We start from the raw sequence: 25021 nt of genomic DNA on the forward strand, positions 1-25021 counted from the left end.
ATAATAATAATGATAATAATAATAATAATAATAATAAAGTAGTCCAAGATTAGTGCTGATCAGGGTTTGTGAAAGCAGTCAAAAGAGTTGGATATTTCAAGTTATTTCTAACATTGCATTAAGTCACTAATTGTTAGTTCAATTGGGGGATCAATTTAATAATTGAGAACTCAGTTGGAACACAAACAGCAGACACAGTGGTCCAGCAGGACCAGGTTTGTGAAAAACTGACATAAATGATGAGATGTATGTATTTATATATGTGTGAATTTGAACAATTATTATTTTTACTTGTTTGTTATGTTTAATAAACATGAAGTTCTCAAGTGTCCTTTAGTTTGCATCTTTCAGGTTAATCAACTTTACCAGCAATACCGAGAAGTCTCTCTACTTTATTATGAGCATTATTATTGAAAAGTGTTTAAAATGGAAATATTTTTGAAGCTTTCCCATGATTTGAAATTCAAATGCAAATTCTTATTTCAGAATATACAAATACCAAGTCAAATGCAAATAGTTCAGATTGCATTTAAATTATTATTTTTTTTTTCTAGCAGACACCCTTATCCAGGGCAACTTACAATTGTCACAATTATATCACATTATGTTTACATACAAATACCAATTTATCCAGTTGTTTATACTGAATCTAGGTAAAATACCTTGCTCAAGGGTACAACAGCAGTGTCCCTCATCCGGGATTGAACCCACAACCCTCCAGTCAAGAGTCCAGGTATAATGAGGTATAAACACTGCTGTTTAGGAATAGAGCAGTTTATTTACTATACACACATTCCATTTACATACAAACGTTTCACATGTCTGTGGTTTTAGAGACGAGGCTGAAGTTGGCTTCTTATTCGCCAGCTTCTCATTCGCTCAGCTTGTTATTCACTGGCTTTTAGTGCATAAATGTATTTGTCCATGTTGAAGAAGTAGCCTTGAATTTAACTGGTTAAATCACTTTGGGCCACCGATTTCTCTGCCGGTACCTGACAAGGGGCAACCCCTATGCAAGCCCCACTTGTATTTAGCCCGGCCCAACGTAGTTTACTGGGGCAGAGCAGCAGGCAAACATGCTACATATGCCAATCGCTCAGCTTTTTATTCGCTCTTTATGTATCCACTTTGAATAAGTAGCCTTGCATTTAACAGGTTAAATCACGTTGGGCCGGAGTAACTACAAGTGGGGCTTGCAGAGGGGTTGTCAGGTACCTGCAGAGAAATCCAACATGATTTAACCCGTTAAATGCAAAGCTACTTATTCAACGTAGATACATAAAGAGCAAGTCAGAAGCTGAGCAATTGGCATATGTGGCATATTTACCCGCTGTTCTTCCCCAGTAAACCACGTTGGGCCGGGGTAACTACAAGTGGGGCTTGCAGAGGGTTGCCCCTTGTCAGGTACTGGCAGAGCAATCAGCGGCCCAATGTGATTTAACCCATTAAATGCAAGGCTACATATTCAGTGTAGACAAATACATGTATGCACTTAAAAGCTTGCGAATAAGAAGCCGGCGAATAAGCCAACTTCAGCCTCATCTTTTACAGTGTAAATGTATGAAAAGTAGACAGACGTAGCCATAATACAGTCAAATTTAATGTCACTTCTGTTAATGTCACACTCCGCTTATTCTCATCAAATTGAAAGGTCCCGGTCCGAATATAATGCATGCTGTGACTTTGATGTTTTGTTTTTAAAATGTATTAATGTTCAATGCATTGCTGAGTTTGTTGCGCTCACGTATCAGGTGGTGTCTGGAATGATCCAAATGCAATTAAAACAGCGGATGGAGGCGTGAAATAAATATATTTATAACTTCTCTTATGCAATTATTTCAATAGCGATTAATACCCTTTGCGGTCCATTTCAATACATTAAAAGTAAATCAGCTCATTTTTGCTGTTTAATCTACTATTTGTTAAGACATGTAAAACTTCAAAGAACAGTTTGCTCCACAGATGCTGCAAGCGATGGATCACTAGTGTCTCGTTGTGTAAGGCCACGGAAAATTCACGATTTCACGTATTTGACTGTCTACCGTGAAAAATGAAAATATTGGTGATTTCTGGCTGAGGTATGAAATCAGATTCCAAAACATGGCAAAAATTGCACGCTATGTTTTGTCAATTCCACCAAACCCTGTGGATGCAGCACGAGCAGTTTCTGCATATGGACAGGTTTTTACACAACAAAGAAAAAGCACGAGTGTTGAAACTGCAACAAGATGCACGATTATTATTATTATTATTGTTGTTTATTTTAGTACAGCAGTAGTGTCCCCCACCTAGGATTGAACCCACAACCCTCCGGTTAAAAGTCCAGAGCCCTAACCACTACTCCACAATGCTGCCGATGCTGGCCTTTAACAAATAACTAGTTTTCTGCTCACGGGCCAGATAATTTGTGTGTGTGTGTGTGTGCCTCTCTGTCTGTCTGTGTGTGTGCATGTGTGTCTCTGCCTGTGTGTGTGTGCGCGCGTGTGTGAGCATGCTTGCGTGCGCATCATATATAATTCAGTGTGTGTAAAGAAAACGATAGGTTGCGGATGCAACCCCGGTTCCCTGAAAGAGAAAATAACCATCAAGGTATGGGACATTGCCGTCAGGCAGTAGGGATTGGCTGAGCTTTATGTCAAAGCTGCCGATAGGCCTCCGTGCAAGCTGCCGTGTAAGCCCGCCCCCCTGGGAGCTTACTATACGCAACGCGCGGAGAGTCACTTCCTCTTTTGCCCTTCAGGCCGTGAAAGCCTCCAGAGCGACCTCGCGGCTTGATGGTTATTTTCTCTTTCAGGGAACCGGGGTTGCATCCGCAACCTATTGTTCCCTTTCAAGTCGAAAATACTCATCAAGGTATGGGAACAGTGTACCCAAGCCGTCGCGAGGGAGGATTCTCGGCAGTAGGACAGACTTACGTCATAACGCAACTGCGTAGGCAGTACATCTACGCATATGCGGAGCTGCACCTCAGCGTCTATGCTCGCAATGACACCTGTCCTAAAGTGGAATAGTCACACTCCTTGGGCTTGGGACAACAGGTCCGCTCACAGAGGGAGCTCCCTCGGGCGACCGTGCAACAACTGCACCAGACTCAGGAACCATATCCTCTGAGGCCACGAGGAGCGATCAGAATAACAGTCGCTTGCTCTACCCTGACCTTCTCCAAGAAGGCGGGGAGCTTCGGAATCGGTGGAAATGCATACAGGAGCCCTGGCGGCCATTCGTGAGCCAGTGCATCGACTCCTAGGGGGCTGTCGAGGTCTTTCACTGAGAACCATAGGGGACAGTGCGTGGTCTCTCGCGAAGCGAATAGATCGACTTGCGCTGTGCCGAACCAGTCCCAAATGCGCTCTACCACCCGAGGGTGAAGACGCCATTCGCCTGCAAGAGGACCTCCTCTGGACAGGAGATCCGCTGCGTAATTGGCTCTGCCTGGTAGGTGAACCGCACGCAGAGAGGCTAAACGCGGTTGTGCCCAAAGCAACAGCCGTGTTACCATCCGGTGAAGACCGGGGGACCGCAAGCCACCCTGGCGGTTGATATACGCCACTACCATGGTGTTGTCTGACCGCACAAACATGTGCTTGCCTAAAAGCACTGGCAAGAAGTGCCGAAGGGCGAGGTCCACCGCTCTGAGTTCCAGAGCATTGATGTGGGCCGACCTCCAGGGTCCTGACCACACTCCGCGAGTCCCCGACCCGTTCCAGACAGCTCCCCAACCCTGGTTGGAAGCGTCAGTCGTAATAACCTCCCTTCGGAAGATGGGACCCAAGCGTACGCCCTGGCGGATGTTCGACTGAACTTTCCACCAGCGCAGTGCTTCCCAGCAGGTTCGGGATACCCTCAACCTGCGGTGTTTGTCTCTCCGCGGATGCAACACGAAGGCATTGAACCAGGCCTGCAGAGGTCTCTGGTGTAGTAAGCCCAAAGGAAGGGCTTGCGAGGCGGCAGCCATCAACCCCAGCATGCGCTGACACAGCTCCATGCTGACTGTTTCTCTCAACCTGAATAGGGAGAGACACCGCTCCAGCGAGGCAACTCTTTGTGTCGACAGGGTCGCTTCCATGGACACAGAGTCCAGATGCAGACCCAAGAATTCGGTCTGTTGGCTCGGCACGAGGCGGCTCTTTTCTGAATTGACCTTCAGACCTAGCCGGTGAAGATGGTTTGTAACCATCACTGTGTGCTGTGCCAACTGCTCCTTTGACTGCGCGCAGACGAGCCAGTCGTCCAGATAGTTCAGCAATCGGACGCCTTGAGCCCGCAAGGGAGCTAAAATGGCATCCATACACTTCGAAAAGGTTCGAGGAGCTAGAGACAGGCCGAATGGCAGGACACAAAACTCGTAGACCCTGCTCTGAAATGCAAATCGTAGGTACTTCCTGTGACCCGGACAGATGGGAACGTGAAAGTATGCATCTGTGAGGTCTACGGTGGTAAACCAGTCGCCCTGCTGGACAGACTGGACAATGTGCCTGTGCATAAGCATCTTGAACGACAACACCCGTAGGTATTTGTTCAGTAGTCACAGATCTAAAATAGGGCGGAGCCCGCCGCCCTTTTTTGGCACTAGGAAGTACTTGGAGTAGAACCCCTGGTCGGTCACAGCAGGGTCTACTAGTTGAATGGCACGCTTCTTGAGCAATGCCTGTATTTCCGCAATTAGAGCTGAGGACTGAACCGAGTCCTTCACTGCAGTTGCCACCACTCCCCTGAAGGGGGGGCGGGGGGGGGTTTAACCGGAACTGAAGGGTGTACCCGGTGAGTATAGTTTTGGCTGCCGGGTTTTCTCAGGGCTGCTTAGGCTGTGCTCGCTCACGAGGGGCCTGGCCAGAGCCACGAGGACGCGGTCTGCCACCTCCTCTAGGGCGCCACCCTCCACGCTGCGGTCTTGCAAACGTGGGTTGGCTGCGAGCTGAAACCCCCAAAGGTGCGGTTTTACTTCCCTGTGGGCCACATCTTTGCCAACTGCTGCAACGCCTCATGCGCCTTGACAGAGCGTTGCAGCATCTCCTCAACCGCTGGGCCAAATGTGTGCCCCGGGGATATAGGAGCATCTAGCAATGGGGCCTTATCAGGCTCCTGTACCCTGGCCTGCGAGAGCCAGAGCTGCCTTCTTGCCACCACAAGAGAAGCAATGCTCCTGCCCTGTGCTCGCGCATTCAGCTGAGCCAGCTTAACCAAAAGCTGCGCAACTGCACCCAGCTCGGTCCTAAGTCCAACAGATGGGAACTCAGGCAGATCACGAATCAGCGCCGCCTGGTAGACCGTCAGGAGGCTGGCCACGTTAGACAGCCTAACTGCCTCTGTAGCCGAGGCATACCCCTTTTTCAGGTGGGCCTCCGTAATCCTACACTGCCTGTTAGGGCAGGAGGGGTCCTTAGCCAGCCCCGATAATGTTGGCGCCTTTACTAGCGCGGCAAACGCAGCGCCCACTGGCGGAAAGGACGCTAACCCAGCTTCGCTCGCCCCGTGCATGGTGAAGGCCGAAGCCTTGCGAGAAGTTGCAGGGGCGGAGGCCGGGGCCCCCCAGGTGGACTGCACCTCCTTAATAAAATCCGGGAATGCCGGGAGCATCCTGGACTGAAGGGGCGGAGCCGATGGCAACTCAAATAGAGAGCGTCGTGTTGGCTCTAACGCAGGCCAGTCCACGCCTAAGTGACGGGCTGCCCTCTACACCACTGACCACATAGGGTCATTAGTATCCAGCACTTCAGGGTCGTCCTGCCCAGAGTGCTGGGATGCCACCTCAGGCTCCGTGCTCTCTTCAAAGAGCGGATCTGCGTCAGATGCGTCCCTTGAGATAGCATCGGCGTCCCACTCTACTTCCTGTGGTTGGCCGTGAGGCACTGGTGGAGGAACCATCAGCTGACTAGCGATGGGTCCGGTTGCTAGCTCTGGGGCCCGAGGCGCCACATTCGCTAGGGTCATGAGGAGGGATTGCTGTCCCATCATGAGCTCCATGAACTGTGACATCTTGGAGGTGAGCTCAGCCACTCCAGATGTGTCCTGATAACGCCTGCCCCTTCGAGGGGAGCGAGAGTGCCTTCTCCGGCGAGGCGATCGAGATCTGGATCGAGACTCCCGACGGGGGCGCGCCCCGCGAGAGGAGGGACTGCGGGAACGTTCCCGAGCACGCCTGGCTGGAGACCTCTGACCAGCTGTAAGCTGGGAGGATGGGCTCCGAGGGAGCTGAGACGTCACCGGCGGCGTCACAACAGATGACGGTGGGGCCGAGACGGTGTGGGACGAGCCCGAGGATGGGGAACGACCTCCAACCGCCTTCCTAGCTCTCTGGCGAAGGGTGCGCGTCTGAAACCCCGCACATAGCTGGCAGTATGCCCTATCTGCCAGTGCAGATGCGGCATGGTCCGGCCCCAAGCATGCGACGCAGTCCTCACGTGGGTTCGCTGGCAGGCAACTTGGCCTGGCAGGTCACGCAGCGGTGGAACCCAGACATGGTGTGTAGCCTTCGCAAGCACTGATGAGCAGTAGCGAGCGAGGATCACCGATGTGCGTGCGTGGAACGCCGAAGCGTCTAGCACTGACGTCGAGCACCGAAGTGCGTGCGTCGAGCACCGCCGCGTCAAACGCCGAGGTGCGTGCGTCGAACGCCGAAGCGTCGAGCGCCGAAGCATTGAGCACCGAGCGCCGAGCACCGAGCGTCGAGCACCGAGCGTCGAGCACTGAAGCGTCGAGCACCGAGCGTCGAGCACCGAAGCGTCGAGCACCGAGCGTCGAGCACTGAGTGTCGAGCACCGAAGCGTCGAGCACCGAGCACCAAGCGCTGATGGAACGTGAACCGAGCGTCGAGCACCGAGCGCTGAAGCGTCGAGCACTGAGCCCCAAGTGCAGAAGCACTAAGCACCACACGCAGAAGCGCTGCACAAAGCGCCGAAGCACTGCACCAAGCGCACAAGCGCTGACACCAAAAGCGCTGGAGCGCGAGCGTGGAACGCTAGCACAGACGCCTATGCGTCAGCTGACCTGCCAAGCGGCGACGCTAAGTGCTGGTATAGTGTCTGATGCCGTGCAATACTTACCTGATGGTGCTGGGGAATTTTTTTTTTTTTTTTTGGACGCTGCAGCAATAATACAAAGTAAGAGGGTGTAGTACAATTACCACGTGGCGGGAACGAGCCGCGGTGGGGAAGGAACACTGCAGAGCAGACTACACGCACACACACGGTCTAGCCTAAGCTAGACCGAGGATGCAGATATGCACGTGGGCCAAGGCCAACGCAACACGCGTCCGAACAAAAAATATATATACACAATATATATATAACAATATATATACACACAATAGTATACAAAAAACCCAAACACAATAATAATAGTAAGAAACAGAGGAAAGACGGAGAGACCACGAAGAAACGCGATGCAAAAGCAAAGCGAGAAGGAATATATAAGTAAACAATATATATCCTAACAATAATAATAATAATAACAATAATCACTGAAATAAACTCAGAGAAGGGGATAAACCAGCTTCTCAAGCCTAAGCTTATGGAGTACAATCAGTGTACAGCTCTAAGTCCTACCACTATTGAGGCGTTGCGTATAGTAAGCTCCCAGGGGGGCGGGCTTACACGGCAGCTTGCGCGGAAGCCTATCGGCAGCTTTGACATAAAGCTCAGCCAATCCCTACTGCCTGACGGCAATGTCCCATACCTTGATGGTTATTTTCAACTTGAAAGGGAAACGGTTTTGTCACTTGCATTGATCCTGTTTTTAACATTTTGTTTTTCAAAGTCAGCATAACGCTATACAACAGAATCCGTTTAATTACTGTATACAAGTTTTATATGTTTACAATGTTGCCGAATTTGTCATTCAAACTTGTTTAGTTTCAATCAGTTTTATCTGCTTGTTTTTTTTTCAGCCAGCACATTTAAATGACCCTTGTTTGTTACAATTAAAAGATTGTTTTAAACGTTACAATGTAAATGTTGACTCAGTAGCTACCATTAAATGTTTCAACCTCAGTGACTTTCTTTGATGCGCTATTAATTTTAGGAAACTTGCATTTTTTTTTTTACTTGAAACTTGTACTTTTTATATAGGTATATAAATGTCAATTGCTGTGCATAAACGCATCAGCCAAATCAATTAATATGACATGTAGTTTTCTAGCTTGCTATTTATTAAATTATTTATACATTTATAATATAAACATGTATTCATTTCTACATTTATTTATTGAAAAATATTTATTTCTAAATGTATTTATTCCTCTATGCATTTATTTAAATCATTTATTTATTTCTTCCAAATAAATAATTCATTTATTTATTTTTAATTAAACGAGGAACTACAATTTATCAGAGATCGGAGATTTAGAAAAGGAAGCTACATGCCACTCTTGTGTGCAATTCCATTCTATGGTATCTACCCTAACAAACAGGAAACTAGAAATTTTCAGACAGGAAATCGAAGCTGGTCAGGCTTGGATGTAAGCTTAAAAAATGAAAGCATTTCAAGAACTGCGCAGTGGGCTAAGGTTGTGTGCTCTTCACGGACGTCATGTTGCAAGTTCAAACCACTATATATTTTTTTCCTGCGATATGTGCTGTTTTAAAACATAAATAATTTGTTTAATATAAATGGTGTGGATATCAAACTGCTTGCACACCCTGGTATGTTTTGACGTTGATCAACATGTGGAATCACATGATTGGTAGATGTCCAGTTATTTAGCTTTTCTGTTTGAATAGTCGCTACACACCCTTAAAAAGTAGATGGAAGAAGAAAAAGGAGAATAACAATTTTACCTTAGTTTGACGACTTATATCTCATTGTGTGTAAGAGGTATGTACGTTTTTTCACATATGAGGTAAGAAAGTTTCAGACTTTTGATATTGGTACAGATGGTAATTCTAAGTGATTTAGTTTTGCCGCTGCAACATGGTAAAAACAGCTAAACTCTTTGAGCTGTATAGAGACTCTCGGTAGTTTCAAACAAGTTTTTCTAACTTGTACGAGGAACTACCGTTCCTCTCATTTTATACAAATAAAATAAGGCATATGTTGACCCAGCCATGCAGAAAGCCCGGTTTGGGTCTCTCTTGGCAATTCTGGAGCGGCTGTAAGCTTATGCAAAAGTAAACGAACACAAAACTTTTCAAAAGTATAGACTGAAGGATTATCAACTGAACAAAGTCTTTAGGCATGTATTCAAACACTTTGAAATGAGGTGTTTATGCTGAAATGCATGGATCATGAATGTCTATTTAAGTTTATTTAGTTAAAGCTTAAAAACATCTAATAATAATAATAATAATAATAATAATAATAATAATAATATGCTACAAACATTGACTATCAGCAGTCATATTTTAGACAATTTCCAACTTTGTTACAACTATTTTCCTGAAATGAAAAACAGTTTTAAAGTAAAATGCTACAAACTTAGGCTGTGTCTATTCTTGTTTGAGCATGGCAAACTGAGAGACAATTGTACAGGCGACAGTCCTCCCTCATGGGCAAGGGGCAGGGGATTACAGTAGCCTGTGGTGATAGGCTATAGGCGATAAGTGACTGGTGTGTTTTATTTTGAGACGCTGTTCAAGAGTTTGTTGTAATTCATTTAGGTAGAATGAGAACAGTTTCAAAGAGGGGAATGGTAAACAATGTATAAATTAATTAAAACAACAATTGACTGTGTTGGTGTTTGTGTTAAATACATAAAAAACAGTCATTTATCATATAGATAGCCCCTCGCAATAATGACATAGAACACTTCTCGTTACACAGTATGTCACTCCCGTTTTAAAGTTTTTCATACAAAGGACTGTTATGTATTTACAGAAAACTGCACGAAAAACTATTCTGGTTAGCCTGTTAAGTGCTCAGAATAGCAGGGTGTCTATATAAAGAAAATAAGTGTCAGATTGGTTAACAGAATTGGTTAACAGACCAGTACGCTTACACGATGCATAAACCACATAGGGAGCATTTTTAAGAGAAATAGAACGGAGGTTGCTGACACTGAGTAGCAATGGCAAAATGAACTAGAGATGTGCCGGTATTCAAACTTCAACGATGGTTTTAGGTTACATTATAGCGTGTATAGCTGCGCTATCTAAGGATGCAGGGACTGGCCCTTTGACAAGCAAGACAGCTAAAGAAGTGAACAGCGCATTTCAAAGCCTCCAACCCGCTGCATCCTGCGCTGATATGTAGAGGTTGTCCAGCCAGTTTCACAAGAGAATCACCAATGCAATTGTGATAAACACTTGTTGGGGAGTTCTTAGCACAGGGCATGTAGAATTTCGTTTATCTGTCACACAGAACTGCTGGCTAAGACAGACTACGTTTAGTCCTGACGGTTGTTTGGAAGATGGATGGCGGTGCACACAGGCTTTTAGTAGTACTGAAATATGTATTGAAAAGCACTGCAAAGAGCTGTGTTGATCGACTTAAACAACTAGGCTAACAATCTTTGTTTTGCAGCAGTGTTTTCAGGTTGTACAAGACCGTGGATGTCGTGACTGGGAATTGTTAGAGGGGACTAAGAAAATACACAGAGATCAAGACTTTTCTGAACTGAAAAAGATTCTGAAAACCATTTGAGTGTTACCCTGAAAGTGCTTTATAATGTGGGAATTTTGTGGCGAAATCTGTCTACAGGAGTTTTTGAGTACATTCACATGACTGTCCTTTCAGAAACACTTTTGTGTCAATGTTCTGCAATGAACTACTGGGCAGTACTGAAAAATGTGGCTCTAGTAATTCAGTTATGCTAACTTCAGAAAACATTGTTTACAAAACATTGACAACAGGTAGGCCTACTTGGGGCACACACTGTAAAACTATATATTACACACACACACACACACCACCTTGTTTTTGGTAAGGCAAGGACCTCAGTAACCGAATAGTTATTCCATTCCCCGTGTAGGTTCTTTGTTCCCCGGGTTCCCACACACACATTGGAACTTTATTGTTCTCAACAGGGTAAAAGTACTAAAACAAAACCACACAAAAATACAAAAAAAAAAAATTTAAATTAAATTTCCAAAAGGGAGTGCCAAAAAAACTCCACACCACTAGGCAGTCCCCTCCTGTTGGTCACAGTCTAAAAAAAAAAAACCTACCCCACACACTATCATGCACCACGGACAATTACTGTGTTCGACAAAACAAAGAAGGAAAGAAATAGTCCGGGGGGGGGGGGGGGAAGGTAGTACATAAGAACATAAGAACTGGGGTCGTCGATGGTCCTGCTTTGCCTGCGGTCGCTACCAGTCCATGCGGCAGGAAATACTGTGGCTGGAGCCCAATGAAGGGGAGCTGCTGGCTACGAAGAAGGGGAGGGGGTCAGGAGACCAGCTCTCCCAGCCGCACTTTCGCGGCAGGAGAACGGGTGGCTGGAGCCCCATGGAGGGGAGCTGCCAGCCATGGAGGGGGGGGGGGGGGAGGTCTAGAGACCACCCCCAAAATTTCCTTGGCCGGAGGAGCCGGCCTGTGTGTGGTCCACCGGGACACTACAGCTGTTTGGGTGGGAGGAGGACCTCCCACCGTGACCGCCACCTTTGGCCCGTTGCTGCCCCTGTTCCTGGGCCGAGACTGTGAACCGGGACTTTGGGGACTAAGGGGGGAGGTGGCCGAAAAGGCCATGTGTGCTGCGCACAAGGGGGGGGGGGGGGGGCATGTGTGGCGGAGTGTCCTGCCCCTTTGTTTATTATTTATTTATATTATGATTTATGTTTATATTATGGCGAAGCGCTGCTTATTTGTTATTGTTTTTGCATTTTAAAAACCTTGTGAGAATGCATGACTGATCAGCTACTGATTATTTAACTAGCTGACAGTCACGCATCCTTACTAAACTCGTCCAGACTGTGGCCGGGGGGTAATAAGATAATTAACAGCTAGTTAACCCCTCGGTCAGAATATAAAAGCCTCCAGCTGTCTGCGCAAGGAGGAGAGTGTACAGAGGGGAGTACGGGAGAGCGAGCAAGGAGAGTGGTATTAAAATACAAACAATTGCTATATATATAAGTATACTTGTTTCGTTATTTTTTATTTGTTTGGCCAATATGCCCTTTTGTTTTGTAGTGTTTTGTTTATACCTTTTGTTTATTTATTATTTAATAAAACGCTGAGTGTGAGTGTGAGTGTGGGCAGCATTGGGGAAAATATACTGAGGAAGATTTACTGTTTGGAATACTTTGGGAGAACGATTATTTGGCAACAAGAACTTTGTTGTGGAGATGGAATAGCACTGGCACCATATTCAGGAACGGGTTTGTAGTTTTTTTTTGTTGTTTTGGGACAATATAGGGAGGTTGGCTGTATTTTTTTGACTAGAAACAGGAAACTGTGCATTCTCACAAGGTTTTTAAAATGCAAAAACAATAACAAATAAGCAGCGCTTCGCCGTAATATAAACATAAATCATAATATAAATAAATAATAAACAAAGGGGCAGGACACTCCGCCACACATGCCCCCCCCCCCTTGTGCGCAGCACTCATGGCCTTTTCGGCCACCTCCCCCCTTAGTCCCCAAAGTCCCGGTTCACAGTCTCGGCCCAGGAACAGGGGCAGCAACGGGCCAAAGGTGGCGGTCACGGTGGGAGGTCCTCCTCCCACCCAAACAGCTGTAGTGTCCCGGTGGACCACACACAGGCCGGCTCCTCCGGCCATGGAAATTTTGGGGGTGGTCTCCAGACCTCCCCCCCCCCCTCCATGGCTGGCAGCTCCCCTCCGTGGGGCTCCGGCAACCCGTTCTCCTGCCACGAAAGTGCGGCTGGGAGAGCTGGTCTCCTGACCCCCTCCCCTTCTTCGTGGCCAGCAGCTCCCCTTTATGGGGCTCCAGCCACAGTATTTCCTGCCGCATGGAGTGGTAGCGACCGCAGGCAAAGCAGGACCCTCGACAACCCCAGGCGAAGCAGGACCCTCGGGAGGCGACGGCAGCAGCAGCGGACCCTCGGGAGGCAATGGCAGCCGCAGCAGACCCTCCGGAGGCGACGACAGCAGCAGCGGACCCTCGGGAGGTGACGGCAGCAGCAGCGGACCCTCGGGAGGTGACGGCCGCAGCATTTTTAAATGTCTTGCATGGAAACTGCTTTGTTTCACTGGCTCAGTTGTTACATCAACTTACCGGCACAAGATGTTTTCTATTTTCATTCTATTTTGTATTTTATTACAGCAAAACCTGGAACAAGTGTGACAACCGGTTAGTATTTCTTTTGTCAAAAATGTAAGCAAGTTTATCTTTGACAGATATTTACAAATCTCTACATTTATAATAAAGAATTAACAGTTAAGGGTTTGGAATGAACTTTTCTTCATGTTGCACAGGGTATTTGAATTAATTGAAGTCAATGAAGCAGTAATCTCAAGAGTGCGATGTACAGCAGAAGCATAGACAGACACATGTACGCTACAGTGTTTGACAACTAACCAGTTTGTGTGGGCATAGCGGATGAAGTGAACAAACTCTAATATCTCGACAAACGCAGCATATTGTTTACAGCTGGGAAACTCTTAGACACGACTGAAACTAGAACCATTCCCCGCTAGAAACGCCTCATGACATATTTTACTCTAATGTATGGTGCCACAGTTGCAATACAAGGCATAATATTCTGATTGTATAGATGTACTGTCTAAGTTCCTTACCAGATGTAAAAAAACATGATCACATCACCCCCCGTCTTGCCCAGCTGCACTGGCTACCTGTAAAGTTCAGGACTCTCCTGCTCACCTACAATGCCCTTCATCACACAGGTCCTGAGTACCTCCTCAAGCTGCTGACCCACTATGTCACTGCCTGCAAGCTTAAAGTCCAACAGCTGTGTGTCTTTTTCTGATAACAAGCTGAAACTTGGAGCAGCTGATTCAAATTCCGCGCTGTTCTGAGACACGGGGGAGGGGCGGAGCCCGCAGCACAATGCACAAACAAACAAAAGGCAGCCAGTGTTCTCTATGACAGCGAGTGAGGCGACAGCGTGGGAGAAGTACGAGTGGACAAGTACAGCGCAGTTAGAAGCAGAAAGGAGGAATTAAAACTTTAAATTAAATCTTGAATTGCTTTAATAAGAAAACATTGCAGCTTAGAAATGAAAGAAGTTATTTACAAACCGTTAACCAAGATCATGCAACAGTCTCTTGACACAGGGGTTGTACCGACAGACTGGAAAATAGCAAATGTAATACCGATCCACAAAAAGGGAGACAAAACCGAACCAGGTAACTACAGACCAGTAAGCCTGACTTCTATTATATGTAAACTTATGGAAACTATAATAAGATCCAGAATGGAAAATTACCTATATGGTTACAATATCCTGGGAGACAGCCAGCATGGTTTTAGGAAAGGGAGATCATGTCTAACTAACCTACTTGACTTTTTTGAGGATGCAACATTGAAAATGGATAACTGCAAAGCATACGATATGGTCTATTTAGATTTCCAGAAAGCTTTTGACAAAGTCCCGCATAAAAGATTAATACTCAAACTGAACGCAGTAGGGATTCAAGGAAATGCATGCACATGGATTAGGGAGTGGTTAACATGTACAAAACAGAAAGTACTGATTAGCAGAGAAACCTCAAAATGGAACGAGGTAAGCAGTGGTGTACCACAGGGATCAGTTTTAGGTCCTCTGCTATTCCTAATCTACATTAATGATTTAGATTCTGGTATAGTAAGCAAACTTGTTAAATTTGCAGACGACACAAAAATAGGAGGAGTGGCAAACACTGTTGAAGCAGCAAAGGTCATTCAAAATGATCTAGACAGCATTAAGAATTGGGCAGACACATGGCAAATGAAATATAATAGAGAAAAGTGTAAAGTATTGCATGTGGGAAATAAAAATGTGCATTATAAATATCATATGGGAGATACTGAAATTGAAGAAGGGAACTATAAAAAAGACCTAGGAGTTTATGTTGACTCAGAAATGCCTTCATCTAGACAATGTGGGGAAGCTATAAAAAAGGCCAACAAGATGCTCGGATATATTGTGAGAAGTGTTGCATTTAAATCAAGGGAAGTAATGTTAAAACTTTACAATGCATTAGTAAGACCTCACCTAGAATACTGTGTTCAGTTCTGGTCACCTCGTTACAAAAAGGATATTGCTGCTCTAGAAAGAGTGCAAAGAAGAGCAACCAGAATTATCCCGGGTTTAAAAGGCAGACAGGCTAAAAGAATTGAATCTATTCAATCTTGAACAAAGAAGACTACGCGCCGATCTGATTCAAACATTCAAAATCCTAAAAGGTATAGACAATGTCAACCCGGGGGACTTCTTTGACTTGAAAAAAGAAAAAAAGCACCAGGGGTCATAAATGGAGATTAGATAAAGGGGCATTCAGAACAGAAAGGAGGCACTTTTTTACACAGAGAATTGTGAGGGTCTGGAACCAACTCCCCAGTAATGTTGTTGAAGCTGACACCCTGGGATCCTTCAAGAAGCTGCTTGATGAGATTCTGGGATCAATAAGCTACTAACAACCAAACGAGCAAGATGGGCTGAATGGCCTCCTCTCGTTTGTAAACTTTCTTATGTTCTTATGTTCTTATGTTATTAAAGTCCAACAGCTGCGTGTCTTTTTCTGATATCAAGCTGAAATTTGGAGCAGCTGATTCAAATTCCGCACCATTCTGAGACACGGGGGAGGGGCGGAGCCCGCAGCACAACGCACAAACAAACAAAAGGCAACCAGTGTTCTCTGTGACAGCGAGTGAGGCGACAGCATGGAAGAAGTACGAGTGGACAAGTACAGCGCAGGTAGAAACTGTTTGAAAGCAGGTTGACACCTGCAGAAGCTAAACTGAACATCCAAAAAATAAAAAATAAAACATGGTCTTCAAGCCAGTAATCTGTGACAACTGCATGATGTGGGAAATCCGAGAAAACCCAACAGAGCTCAACCAATATGTTTATGCAAAGTGCTGCACGATCCAGGACTTGCTTCAGCGATTAAGCCTGCTAGAAATGGAGCTGGAGAAAATGAGACAGCAACAGGAGCTTGAGGAGCTGACACACCCACAATTCAAGGTAGTCTGCACCCCTAGCAGACTGAAAGCCACCAGGGAGATGGAAGAGAGTCGAAACAGCTAGGTTCAGATAGGCAGAAGCAGGGGAAAAAAAGAAACTTCGTCAAACACAACCACCAGAAATCCAAACATCCAAAAATTTTTAGCCACTTCAATATTTAGATGACCAAAACCAACATCAAGAGAATGAAAGGAACACCATCCAGGACCCTATAAACAGTGCTGGCCAGGCAGCAAAAAGAAGGGAGGTCATGATTGTTGGGGACTCCATATTGAGAAACACAGCAAGTTCAGTTCGCAGTTTGGACCCCCTTACTATAACAGTGTGCTGCCTTCCAGGAGCCTTTGTCACGCACATCACTGAGAACGTGGACAGGCTCCTAGAATGAACAGGAGACGACCCGGTAGTAGTCATCCACATCGGTACAAACAACTTTGGAAGAGACAGACCAAGATCCCTGCAAAACAAATTCAGAGAGCTAGGAAGGAAATTAAAAGACAAGACCAAAACTGTATTTTCTGGGATACTGCCGGCACCTTGCAAATGACCATATGGACAGCTAGAAATACAAAATCTAAATGTATGGCTGAAATCGTGGTGCACACAGGAAGGCTTCACCTTTCTTGAACATTGGAGCACTTTCTACAACAAGGACTATCTATATAGGTGGGACGGACTGCACTTAAACAGAAAGGGAACCAATCTACTCGGAGAAAGGATCCTTGAGGAGGTCCAGAAGCATTTAAACTAGAACGGAACGGGGGAGGAAACAAAAAAACAGAAGGGAGACCACATCAAAACAAGGGCAACAACTCAGGTAAGACAACTATTAAATGTTTTTATCTTTTATTATTATTATTATTTATTTCTTAGCAGACGCCCTTATCCAGGGCGACTTACAATTGTTACAAGATATCACATTATATATTATTTCACATTATACAGATATCACATTATTTTTACATACAATTACCCATTTATACAGTTGGGTTTTTACTGGAGCAATCTAGGTAAAGTACCTTGCTCAAGGGTACAACAGCAGTGTCCCCCACTGGGGATTGAACCCACAACCCTCCGGTCAAGAGTCCAGAGCCCTAACCACTACTCCACACTGCTGCTCTTAATGCTAGAAGTCTCAGAAACAAAATGTTAGAACTTGAAGCTACTGCACAAACACGTAACTGATGTGATAGGTGTTACAGAAACTTGGTTGTCTGAGAGTGATGGAGACGAATATAATATTAGTGGGTACACACTGTATAGGAAAGACAGGCAGGGCAGAAGAGGCGGAGGGGTAGGGCTATACATAAGAAATAGTCTTGAAGCCCAGTAAATCAGGACAAAGAAAACAATGCAGAATCAATATGGGTCAGAATAATGGACAAAAATTCAAAGGGCATAATAATAGGAGCATGCTATAGACCGCCAAATTCAGACGCTGAGCAAAATAATCTGTTATACAATGACATTCGAAATGCGTGTAGAAAAGGAGAAGCCATAATAATGGGGGATTTCAACTTCCCCAAAAATGTGAGAACCCAGTGGGGAGCATGACAAACGAAATTGAAATGGTGGAAATGACAAATGACTGCTTCCTAACACAATTTGTCAAGGCACCGACTAGAGGGGAGGCATGCCTTGATTTAGTCTTTTCAAATAATGATGACAGAATAACTAAAACAGAGGTCTGAGAGCCATTGGCAAACTCAGACCACAACTTGGTCTCATTTGAAGTAGTTTTTAAATCCCAAAAGTAATGACTAAAGCTAAGGTTTACAATTTTAGAAAAGCAAACTATGAAGGTATGAAACAGAGACTAATAGAAGTAGATTGGAGTAAAATAGAGAAAACATCCACAGAAAAAGGATGGCTGTTTTTTAAAAATGTAGTACTAGATGCGCAAAACAATTACATCCCAAAAGTAGACAAATCTAAATCTAAAACAAAATGGCCAAAATGGTTTAATAGATCAATTAAAAAAAATATTCAGTGAAAAAAGGCACTTTACAGAGCGTTTAAAAGGGACCAAAAACAAAGTACATAGAAAGAGTACTTGGAACTGCAAACACAAGTCAAAAAAGGAAGTTAGAAAGACCAAGAGAGAGATAGAAATCAATATTGCTAAGGGGGCTAAAACCAATTCCAAAATGTTTTTCCAATATTATAACAGCAAGAGAACATTCAAAGAGGAGGTTAAATGTTTAAGAGACACAAATGGCAAAATCATAGATGAAGAAAAAAAAAATAGCAAATATATTAAATGATTACTTTTCACAGGTTTTTACAAAGGAGGACACGGACAACATGCCCCACATGTCGACCTGTTCCTATCCAATTTTAAATAACTTTAGCATAACAGAGGCAGAAGTGTTAAAGGGACTAGGAGCTCTTAAAATAAACAAATCCCCTGGGCCAGATGAGATCCTCCCAATAGTACTCAAAGAAATGAAAGACGTTATTTACAAACCGTTAACCAAGATCATGCAACAGTCTCCTGACACAGGGGTTGTACCAACAAACTGGAAAATTGTATATGTAATACCGATCCACAAAAAGGGAGACTAAACCGAACCAGGTAACTACAGACCAATAAGCCTGACTTCTATTATATGTAAACTTATGGAAACTATAATAAGATCTAAAATGGAAAATTACCTATATGGTAACAATATCCTGGGAGACAGTCAGCATGGTTTCAGGAAAGGGAGATTGTGTCTAACTAACCTGCTTGACTTTTTTGAGGATGCAACATTGAAAATGGATAATTGCAAAGCATACGACATGATTTATTTAGATTTCCAGAAAGCTTTTGACAAAGTCCCGCACAAAAGATTAATTCTCAAACTGAACTCAGTAGGGATTCAAGGAAATGCATGCACATGGATTAGGGAGTGGTTAACATGTAGAAAACAGAAAGTACTGATTAGCAGAGAAACCTCAAAATGGAACGAGGTAAACAGTGGTGTACCACAGGGATCAGTTTTAGGTCCTCTGCTATTCCTAATCTACATTAATGATTTAGATTCTGGTATAGTAAGCAAACTTGTTAAATTTGCAGACGACAAAAATAGGAGGAGTGGCAAACACTGTTGAAGCAGCAAAGGTCATTCAAAATGATCTAGACAGCATTCAGAACTGGGCAGACACATGGCAAATTAAATTTAATAGAGAAAAGTATAAAGTATTGCATGCAGGCAATAAAAATGTGCAGGTAGGATTTTTCAGTAGTATGTTATACTGACTTAGTTTTATTGCATGCGTCATTTTCATCCCAAATGGAACTTCGGAACCTAGTGTTCCGGGCGAGTTTATGAATAAAGGTAGGTATTTATCGTAAGGTATGTGAAATAAAGGTTGCTTCCGGAGGGTTTTTCGTCAGCACTACGGTGCTCTATCCAATTTATAATAATGTAGCAATCCTGGTGGGGGGGGCGGGGCCGAATCAGGATAGTGTAAAGGGTGTGTGTGTGTGTGTAAGGGGTTGCGTGGTGGTGTGTGCGTGCAGGGGTTGCATTGTATGTGTTATGCGTGCAGGGGTTGCTGTTGTGTGAAGATGTGTGTTAGGGGAATTGGGGTACAGGTTTGGCGCAAAAGATGTGGGGGTGGGGGTCTCAGTAAGGGGGCGGAGGGAGAAAGGGCATATAAGGCTGTGTGTGGAAAAGACCGGCAGATTGGGGAGACAAGAGTGAGAGAGGGTGTGTTTAGGGTGTGTGTTTCATTTTCGACTCCCAGTTCCCTTCCATTACTTTGAGATTTAATTTTATTGATTACTTTTGTAAAAATAAACAGCTTGATCTTTCAACTCCATCACAGACTCAGTCTCATCTTTGTCCCAAGAACCCGAAAACACTATATTGGCGTCAGAAAAAGTGGGATAAAGATGAGACTGTTCAAAAACCTAGCCCCGGTTTGGGGAAAAGACCTGGTCGCGGATGACAAGAGCGAGGTACGGGCTGAGATAAACTGCCTCGCAGAGTCACGCCGACAGGACGCCGACCTGGAGTTGAGATGAATGCTGCCGCCACAGCCAGACAGCGAGGGGGGGAGCCAGTGTTGCAGCACCAAGTCCAGAAAGGAGCGACGGGGGTCGCCGAGGTTGAGGAGCCACCGGATGGGTGAGTTGCACCGTCAGAGTGAAGAGGCCCAGTGCCAGATCAAAGAGATCTGTTTGACTCGCAGACACTGGGGAGTAGTGCATTTTGGGGGCTGATGTCCTAATGGCCAGGGGGGCCACACTAGATCGCTCATCAGCTAACCGGCTCACCAGCTCGCCTGCCTGTTCAACCGCCCCGACTCACCAGCTCGCCTGCCTGCTCAAAAGCTGCACCGGCTCACCAGCTTGCCGCCTGCTCATCAGCCAATCTGGCTCACCAGCTTCCTGCCTGCTCATCAGCCAACCAGCCAGTGGGAGGGGCCCTGCGAGGTTCTTCTCTGGCTTTCGGAGATGGTGTACCAGATCCAGCTGCGAACTTGGGGCAGGAGGTGGTCCTCCACCGGTACCGGCTTGCCCCCTATCAGCCAGGGACTGACCAAGGGGGGACCACCCCTACACCACTGTGCTACACAGGCACCATCGGCGGGGGCAGGGGCACTACTGAGGTGGCCCACCAGAACTCTGTACTAGCACCAACCCACCCACAGGGCCTCCCTCGTCGGAGTGGGAGACCCCGTCAGGCCCCACAGAGTCTACAGGACAGTTTCATGGGTTAGAGCAGTGAGCTGGATGTCTCACTGCTAGAAGGGGGCAATGTAGCAATCCTGGGGGGGGGAGGGGCAGGATCAGGATAGTGTAGAGGGGGTGTGTGTACATGCAAGGGGTTGCATGGTGGTGTGCGCGTGCAGGGGTTGCATAAGAACATAAGAAAGTTTACAAACGAGAGGAGGCCATTCAGCCCATCTTGCTCGTTTGGTTGTTAGTAGCTTATTGATCCCAGAATCTCATCAAGCAGCTTCTTGAAGGATCCCAGGGTGTCAGCTTCAACAACATTACTGGGGAGTTGGTTCCAGACCCTCACAATTCTCTGTGTAAAAAAGTGCCTCCTATTTTCTGTTCTGAATGCCCCTTTATCTAATTTCCATTTGTGACCCCTGGTCCGTGTTTCTATTTTCACTTTCAAAAAAGTCCCCTGGGTCGACATTGTCTATACCTTTTAGGATTTTGAATGCTTGAATCAGATCACCGCGTAGTCTTCTTTGTTCAAGACTGAATAGATTCAATTCTTGTAGCCTGTCTGCATACGACATGCCTTTTAAACCCGGGATAATTCTGCTCTAACCCATGAAACTGTCCTGTGGACTCTGCAGGGCCTGACGGGGTCTGCTAGAGTGGCCCCAAAACTAACCCACATTCTTTCTTTGAAACACCTGTTTGGGGCAAACTCCTTAAAGCCACAACAACAGTAAAGAAGCAGGTGAGGGTGTTATCAGTCTTATCTTGGGTTGTGGGGAAGCCAGCAGAGGCTCAGGTGCAGTAGCATGCGTTGGTATTTGATACTGATGTATATATAAATACAGGGAGTTACTGCAGGTACACTCTCTTTACTGCAGTACATTAATACCATTGTGAACAGAGTGGAAGTTACCACAAGCTCCCCAAGCCTTGTGCGCTCATGCAGAGCCTGCTTTGACAGCAGATGTGAGGAGTTCTTAATGGACAGAAAAACAAGGTAAGAAAACAGAAGACTGTTGTTGTAATAGTAAGTGACTGTGTGGAAGTATGCAGTGTTTGTGACAAAAAAAGAACTGAACAAAATAACTGGAAGAGCTTGTAAAGCATCCCATTATGCAGGGACTGAATAGAAACCAAGAACATGGTAAGAGCTGCCTGTTTATTATTATGTATTTAAATGGTTTAAATCAATATTAAACAGTGGAAGGCTGACTGTGTAAAACGTACAGTATGTTTAACTATATTACTTTATGATATCATGGTTTTTCAGGTGTTCTATTTAGCATGTGGATTTTTCTCCTAAAAGCCATGTCATGAGGGCAATACCTGTACAGAACAGACTGAACTATTGCTATTGGGTTAATACAATGGCATTGTCAAGCTTTCAAGCTTTCAATACAATCGGGATAACACATAAAAAATGTAGTTGATATGAGTACTTTTGCACACATAACTTTTCTAGCACATGTCCTTTATTTATTTGTCTAATACATTCAGATTCAAACCTATTTAATCAAATGATCTCAGTGCTTACCAGCTTTAAGCAATATTTTTCATAGAAATGTATTTGTGTTTATTATCCTTTTCACACAGGCAGGTCAGGTCATGTGGAATCACCTGTCCATTTGGCCAATCAAGATTTACAATTGTACTAAAAAGAAAATGATAAGCCTACATTTTAAATACAAAAGAGTATTTAAAATGTAGGCTTATCTCTGTCACATCTGGGCCCGTTTTAGAATGAACAGTATGTATGCTCAGGTGGTACTAAGCTGGTCATGCTTGGAGTCTGCATTGAAATAATAATAATAATAATAATAATTATTATTATTATTATTATTATTATTATTATTATTATTATTAGTAGTAGTAGTAGTAGTAGTAGTAGTAGTCGTAGTAGTCGTAGTAGTATTTATTTCTTAGCACACACCCTTATTGATGCAAGTTCGATCTGCTTTTATTGTGCCTGAAAAACACAAGCCAAGTTAGTAGAAACAATTGGGGCAGCCTTGCCCCCCATCAGTTTTACAGTTGTGCCTATTTGCTTTGTGCTGGGCAAGGTTGCCCCAATGGTTTCTTGAAACTTGGCTTGTGTTTTTGATATCACCACTTTAAATGGCTGTTCACTTTTGATAACTTGGTGTTTTATCCACATTTCCAATGTGTTTTTGTTTCAGATTATGATATTCTGTAATGTGATAACTTGTAATGTGGTATCTTATAATGTAATATTTTGTACTGTGATATTTTGTAACAATTGTAAATCGCCCCGGATAAGCGCGTCTGCTAAGAAATACATAAATAATAATAATAATAATAATAATAATAATAATATGCTACAAACATTGACTATCAGCAGTCATATTTTAGACAATTTCCAACTTTGTTACAACTATTTTCCTGAAATGAAAAACAGTTTTAAAGTAAAATGCTACAAACTTAGGCTGTGTCTATTCTTGTTTGAGCATGGCAAACTGAGAGACAATTGTACAGGCGACAGTCCTCCCTCATGGGCAAGGGGCAGGGGATTACAGTAGCCTGTGGTGATAGGCTATAGGCGATAAGTGACTGGTGTGTTTTATTTTGAGACGCTGTTCAAGAGTTTGTTGTAATTCATTTAGGTAGAATGAGAACAGTTTCAAAGAGGGGAATGGTAAACAATTTATAAATTAATTAAAACAACAATTGACTGTGTTGGTGTTTGTGTTAAATACATAAAAAACAGTCATTTATCATATAGATAGCCCCTCGCAATAATGACATAGAACACTTCTCGTTACACAGTATGTCACTCCCGTTTTAAAGTTTTTCATACAAAGGACTGTTATGTATTTACAGAAAACTGCACGAAAAACTATTCTGGTTAGCCTGTTAAGTGCTCAGAATAGCAGGGTGTCTGTATAAAGAAAATAAGTGTCAGATTGGTTAACAGAATTGGTTAACAGACCAGTACGCTTACACGATGCATAAACCACATAGGGAGCATTTTTAAGAGAAATATTATTATTATTATTATTATTATTATTATTATTATTATTATTTCAATGCAGACTCCAAGCATGACCAGCTTAGTACCACCTTAGCATACATACTGTTCATTCTAAAATGGGCCCAGATGTGACAGAGAACTCTTGTTTTGTATTTAAAATGTAGGCTTATCATTTTCTTTTTGTAAATCTTGATTGGCCAAATGGACAGGTGATTCCACATGACCTGACCTGCCTGTGTGAAAAGGATAATAAACATAAACACATTTCTATGAAAAACATTGCTTAAGCTGGTAAGCAGTGAGATAATTTGATTAAATAAAAATTGAATCTGAATGTATTAGACAAAGAAATAAAGGATATGTGCTAGAAAAGTTTTATAACACTACTTAGTTTAGTCTTATTTATTCAGACTTGCTTCTAGAATAGCAATTTGTTTTATAAACTTACATTTTGTATCTACATATTCTTTTTAAAACAATCAAATCACTTTATTTTTCATGGATTAACTTTACTCAGGAATACAAATAAATACATACATAAAAGCACACTTTAATATTCTTTCTGTTTGGTTTTAGTCCACGTTAAACAAATCAAGTTTATAAAACTACATGGTAAATTGAAGCAAATACATATAATCATAATATGTTAAAGTAGACAACAGTATTTAGCATGGCATGGGTGTGTAAATAACACAGAAAGGTAGTGTTTGCTATTCCTAGCCCATGTGCTGCACTGTTTGTCTAATATATTCACTTGAGAATGTATTTAATCAAAATATAACTCAGTGCTTTGCGTCTTTCAATCAATCAATCAAATGTATTTTGTATAGTGCCTTTCAAGTTATCCCAAAGCACTTCACATTACAAATAAATATACTATACAATAATATAATATAATATAATATAATATAATATAATATAATATAATATAATATACAATCAAATATATATATATATATATATATAAAAAAAAACATCCAAAAACAAAAATAGGCCACCCCAATCTACAAAAAGGCCTCTGTGTAAAGATGTGTTTTAAGCTTTAATTTAAATGCATTTATTGAGTCAGCATTACAGATTTCAATTGGAAGATACATTTTTCATACATTCCAGAGTAATGGAAAACAGATTAGGATGTTTGAACTGCTGCTGATGCTGCAGTTCAAACAAACATGATGTATCAATGTTACTCAATTTCACAATCTTTATGAAAGTAAAACTGCTAAATGTTTTTTCATTAGTTTTGTAACATTACAACAAAACAAATTCACTTTCTTAAAACATACCTATATACATGAAGAAAGTAGACTCTGTTTAGACATCAACCATCTTGAGTAATAGA

The 25021-nt window shown here is 43.6% G+C and overlaps 1 protein-coding gene across 1 annotated transcript in view; it reads left to right on the top strand.

Moving 5' to 3' along the window:
• The window catches only part of LOC117434781 (V(D)J recombination-activating protein 1), a 52142-nt gene that overhangs the window by 15128 nt on the left and 11993 nt on the right, over positions 1-25021 (top strand). The window lies entirely within an intron of this gene.

The sequence above is a fragment of the Acipenser ruthenus genome, chromosome 28, assembly GCF_902713425.1.
Source record: "Acipenser ruthenus chromosome 28, fAciRut3.2 maternal haplotype, whole genome shotgun sequence".
Lineage (NCBI taxonomy): Eukaryota > Metazoa > Chordata > Actinopteri > Acipenseriformes > Acipenseridae > Acipenser > Acipenser ruthenus.